Source organism: Pundamilia nyererei, unplaced genomic scaffold (genome assembly GCF_000239375.1).
Source record: "Pundamilia nyererei isolate P.nyererei 1_Seehausen unplaced genomic scaffold, PunNye1.0 scaffold00021, whole genome shotgun sequence".
Taxonomy (NCBI): domain Eukaryota; kingdom Metazoa; phylum Chordata; class Actinopteri; order Cichliformes; family Cichlidae; genus Pundamilia; species Pundamilia nyererei.
Genome location: NW_005187422.1, coordinates 4,356,321 through 4,362,701, shown reverse-complemented (window position 1 = coordinate 4,362,701; position 6,381 = coordinate 4,356,321).

Below are 6,381 nucleotides of genomic sequence, written 5' to 3'. Positions count from 1 at the left end.
ATCAGGGCTTTATGTATCCTCGTGCGCGCGCTTAACTTGGGGTTAAAGCAACTCCGCGTTGACTGAACTACTTGTTATCAGCCTTTCTGAAACCGAATATTACGAGTTGGACAGTTCGGGGTTACTCAACCCTGAGTATCGTTTTTCACTCTGAGTTTTCTAAACCGGCTTCCTGAAATAGGGCCCTGAAAAGCAAAACCGATACGGAGTTGCCTTAAACCTGGAATGTCTTACATGACCGACAGGAGTCCTGACTTGTTTGGTTGCAAACATTCACTTCAGTCCAGTTTTAATTATATAGCACCAGTTCATAACAACAGTCACCTCAACATTCTTTATATTGGAAAGTAACAATATCAGAAAGAAATCCCGACAATCACAACACCCCTATAAGAGCAAGCACTTGGTGACAGTGGTAAGGAAAAACTCCGTTTCAACAGGAAGAAACCTCCGGCATGAAGAGGACATTGACTTTGCTGATGGGTGTCGATGTTGTCCTACTGTAAGGTTGAGAATATTGAGAAACTCACAGACTCTGCTCATTCATTGGCTAAAGACTTGTGAGCAAACTCTCGCCTACTTGTCGACGTGGAAACTATAAGGCTGGAGCTATAATGGCTTGCTTAGACGCATGCATTCAGTTGTGCATACCTGGAATTAGTCCTTCCCATTTCTCTTTGTTCAAGTCTGTTTGGAGTGGCCTAAAGGACACATGATTAGTCAGTGTGTTGAAATGCAGTGCGTCATGCATGTCACTCAGATAGTTGTGAACACAGAAACTGTAACCTCTGGGGAACTCTGCTGTTAGAGTCGTTGTACTGTAGGGACATACAGTGTCCCTCAGTTTCTTAGTCATATCCATCATCCTGTCCCCTCCCATTCTCCTTGGGTGACGTCATGGTACCGGTATCCAACTTTTGTGTACTGTCGACGTGTCTTTGGGCTGTAAAATGCCTTCCACCTTACAGGCGCTGCCTGTTTGTGATGAGGTTGATCAACATGCACAGTAAAGCAATGCAAGTCATTGGTAAAGATGTTTGTAATCCCAAGCAGTTTCTAAGTATTTTATCATGCGCGTGTTAGACTCGACCCTAAAGAATGCTGAAGGTTTGTTGTTGTTTTTGCAGTTTAAGATACAATGGCCCCAAAACACTGTCATAATATCCACAACCTTCACTTTAATCAGCTGTGCACACACAGTTTGATAGGCTGGCACAGGACATGTGGCTCAGGGTGAAAGAGAAAACAAAGCGCGGTAAAGAACATTTGTAATCTCTCTTTGAAAAATGTAATTAGATTGTGACTAATTTTTCTTACAGTTGTTAGTTAATCTGAACCTGCAATAATGTATAATACCAGCAGTGTTTCACTGTGAGGCAGTATAAACTAAATAAATCCCAGAAGTGTAATAAACTAGGAAAAACAGTTAAAGACAGCAGTGCATTTTCAGCATTAAAAATTTCCTCAGGAAAACTGCTCGTCTCCTTTTTTGTCAACACTCACCTTTATTGGAATTGTCATCAAAGAAGCTGACTGGGGTCTTGCATTGGGATAACACACTGGCATTTGTATCTACTGATTACCCAGTTCTAACCCAGTACCAGTGTTGGTGAAGCTGCAGTCCTCGCTCTGCAGCAGAGACTCAGAATGTTATTTGCAGAGGTCCACAGAAAGGTTATTGTCACAGGTGTAACATGAACGTTTGCTGTTAGCTTTCAGTGTTAGCTCTTCCACTAACAACTGGTCTGCTGCTGCTGAAGAAAAACAGAAATGAATTAAACAGATCAGCCTGTCGGCGTAGATACCTCATCAGCTTTTTGTCTCTCTTTCAAATTTTTAACTCGTGTATCCTCAGCCCTGCATTCAGTGTGAGCTCTGTGTGGTGGCTGGTCAGTTGAAATGTACAGTGCGAGCAAGTTCAGAACTCCTGTCCGTTTACTCAGAGTACAGGCTCCCCCTGGAATGTTGTGGCAACATCCCATAATGAACAGTTGATTGTTATTATAAACAAGCAGGGACTGAAATTAACCAAATGGTGTGTTGGCACAGCTTGACCTCCACCATGTTAGTTTGCAGTCTCCATCTACATCAGAGGTGGGGAACTCCAAGCCTCAAGGGCCGGTGTCCTGCAGGCTTTAGATGTCCTTGATCTGACACAGCTGATTTAAATGGCTAAATGACCTCCTCCACATCTCTTGAAGTTCTCCAGAGGCCTGTTAATGAACTAATCATGTGATTCAGGTGTGCTGACCCCGGGTGAGATCTAAAACCTGCAGGACCCTTGAGGCCTGCAGTTGCCCACCCCTGAGCTACATGAAGTGTTCTGGATAGGCTACAGCAGGGTGGGCAATCTCAGTCCATTAGGGCTGGTGTCCTGCAGGTTTTAGATCTCACCCTGGGTCAGTGATTAGTTCATTAACAGGCCTCTGGAGAACTTCAAGAGATGTGGAGGAGGTCATTTAGCCATTTAAATCAGCTGTGTTGGTTCGAGGACACATCTAGGACACCGGCCCTCGTGGACTGAGATTGCCCACCCCTGGGCTACAGTGTGACCTCAGTTTTTGGTCCAGTATAATGATGGAATGGTTCACTCTGTGTGTTTTGTTATCTTTATCAGTCTGTTGGTGACTGTCATTGTTCACAAAACTCTGCATTTTGGAGTGTGTTTGTTGGCTCAGTGGACTTGGCCTGCGGGTGGATGTCCTGCAAGTGTTCACACTGATGCCAATTCAGCACTCAGCTCGAGGGAAGGTACTGAAACATTACCTTCTGTTAAAGGTTACTAAGCTGTGCATTTGAATCCAATCTGAACGTTGTGATGTGGTCACATGTGGCACCATGAACAGGCAGGCAGATGTAGAGCCACCGTCCAGCTGCGCAGGACACTTGGAATTTAAGGCAGCAGTTCAGTGGGCAGATGGTATACTCGGCTTTCTTTCACTGCAGCCTCTGGTGTTTGTCTCCTCACCGTGCTCTCTGTCTCCACAGGCTTCACTGCTTCACATCTCTGGGATCAGTCGGGTCCTTGTTAAAGCCAACAGCATGTGCACAGTGGGATGAGGTAGTAGGTTGTATAGTTTTAGGGTCATACCCACACTGGGAGATAACTATTCAACCTACTGTCTTTCCCAAAGTGCCAAACAGACATCTCAATGGTCCCTGTGTGGATTCCGGAGGTCTTCTCCTTCAGCGGTGTGTTCGTGGATTCAGATGTTGCTCTGTATTCTGCTGCTCGCCCAGTGTGAGGTAGTAGATTGTGTAGTTTTAGGGTAGTGATTTTGCCCTCTTTAGGAGATAACTATACAATCTATTGCCTTCCCTGAAGAGTGGACTCTCTCAAGCTCTCCTTCATCTGTGGAATAATTTTCATAATGTAAGAGTTTTGGTGTTATCGTATTTATGAGGTGTTAACATATATACTCATATTCCTTATGTTCTTATAACTCTGTTTTTATTCTTGGTTCATTTCTTGTTGCAGACTGCAGTTTGGGTTCTGTCCTGTGTATGTCCTTAATGTATTACAGAGCTGACAAAACTGACTTTAAAACATGATAATAATGTTGAACAGTGTTGTGTATCTGTATTGTTTGTGACCTGAGCAGCAGAATGATGAACTAGGACTGTATTTCCACACCTATAAAAGGGATCTGTTTTCCGGATACGTTTTTTTTCCTGTTGCTTCTTTTTATTACGCTCTGATATGTTGGACGCTGGACTGTGGATTGATGTATAAATTTGTAACTTTGTTTTGTTTGTGTTTCTTGAGCTTCCCAATAAAATCTGACCCAGTAATTAAAACAGTGGAGTGCTGTGCTATGAATGTACATGAAGGAACTAATCTAAAGGTCCTTAAGGTAATATTTAAAAGACAAAAGGGGAAAAAACACTTCACCTGCAGTTTCAGTGACAGAGAGGGCCTAGAGCCTCTCCCACCTACCACAGGGCGAGAGGCCCTACACCTTGGACAGGTCGCCAGTCTGTCGCAGGGCTAACACAGGCAGGCAGCCATTCACACTCACGTTGACACCAATTTAGATTCGCCAGTTAACCTACGCTTCTTTTACACTTTGTTCAAATTCCTGCTGAAGCGTTTCCCCTGTCCTATCTTTTCCCCAGTTTTGCAGTGATGTGCTGACTCCAGCTTCTTTTAATGGAAATCCAAGGATCCCTTTTAGATTTGGGGATAGGGTGCATCTTGGCATCATTATTCCAAAATATTTCTGCTATTTGGAGTTGTGCTGATGGAGAATTGTGTGCAAAATGTCCATAATTCTTCAGCTGGGTTAAGATCTGGTGACTTGGAAGCCCAAACAATCTGATTAGAATGACTGTTGTGCTGTTCAAACCATTCACTGAGCACTACTGCCCTAAAAATATAATCACACACACACAGCATAACACAGCCACTGGTTCTGTTTACTGTACAGTCAATAAAAAATCTCATCTTGTCAGATGAGACTTAGTTGGTTGATGCACATTCAGTTTATAGCAAACACATTTCCTTAATGATTAATTATCTGAATAAATAAACATTTGATTTTATAATTTTGCACATTTCAGTTGAATTTTACTCAGTTTTCTCTTCAAGTTTCTTGAGGGTGTAGGGTAGTGTTTTGGCTTTTTTCTTTGTTACGTGTTTGTAGTTAGGAAATCTCTGCACACTAACGATGAAGGCAGCATTTCCCACCATTGTGTGTGTGCTGATGTTTACTTGGAGGTAGAAGTGCGAAAACAGCTTTCTGTTCAATGTTAGGTTCACATGTGTGCCAGCAGATGGCGCTAGAGCGCTTTGACGGCTCCACACAACGATCACTGTGGATCATTTACTGGACATGAGGAAAAAGTCTGATCTGGTCTTTACTAATGTTTCTGCAGCTGTTGCATAATAAACCAATTACTGTTGGACCAGATGTGCTTGTAATGACAGTTTTTAAACAAATAAAACATTTTATGGCTTAAGTTATGTTTCTAGGCTTGTTTTTCCCCCATGACACAGAAACTGCACGACAAGCCAAAGACTTTTTATTTAAATTTGAATTTCCAACTGTTTCAAAATATTTAGTTTGACGATCAGACTTCAAGTCAAATGCTCCATTATTCTCTGGTGGGTAAAATTCTCTGCTTATTTACTAAGTAAAAGCAGCCTCGAAAACACATAATTTAAATGCGCTGTTACAAGCATCCAAAATGACAAACGTTCAAATATAAAGTTCCTCGGTACTCAGAAAAGTTCTTGATGTTTGAACCTTACTGTGCAGAACGTTACATGCTCACAGTTTAACAATCTCACTTTAACACCTCAGACTCATATTTACATTGTATCTACTATTTATCCGCTTGTGCAATGAAAATAATTGAAGGTTTAACTGATGAACAGATATGTGTGCCATCTAATGAATTTCTGGCTTTGTATGGATTTTTCCCCCCCAAAGAAATCCAGTACTTATAGTACCACAAATTTTAAAACTGGGGGGGGAAATAATATCCTTAAACCACTGTTATACTGAGCCCAAGCACTTAATTCAAGTAAATAACTAAAGTAGTGAAATTCATTCGGGGGTCCTTGGCTGTGTAGCACTGACTCAAGGGGAACTGACTGCTCTTTAGCAGTCTCTATTAGTGACCAATGTTAAAATAATGTTCAGTCAAAATATTTACCTTTCAGCTTTAATGAATTAAAAGTTGCATAAGGACCTGAAATACTCATGTAAATACATTTGCCGCAAAACTGTTCATAATGTATTAAAGACACTGACAGCTGACTGACTGAGAATTGGGGTCTAAAACACGCAAAACTAGCTCAACAAAATGTGAGCAACGACAAAGAACAAAGTGAGAAACTGCAAAAAAAGACACAACGAAAACACAACAGATGAAAAGAAATTCAAACATGCAAAACGGCTACAAAATACAAACATAATTTCATATCGTTTTCAATCATTCATATTATGATTGTAGGATGATGCCGTTTGACTTCAGATAAAGACGCAAAAATACCCTACAAAATGAGCACAAAGACACAAATGACATCACAAGTGTAAAATGACTGTACACACAAAACAACTACAACTAAATACAGCATCTTGGAAAACACACAACATGACTACAAATAGCTCCAAAACGAGACAAACAAACAAACAAAAAAACCCTAACGTAATAATAATAATAATAATAATAATAATAAAAATACTACTGCTAAGAGACAAAAACCTTTAAAGAGACTCAAAATGTCCACAGTGACACTAAATAACTGCAGGTGCAAAAACATGACTACCAAGACACACAATCAACTACAAAAACACAAAATGACCGCAAAGACACGCACACATATTACGCACAGCTAAAGATGACAAATGAATATAAATACAATATATATATATA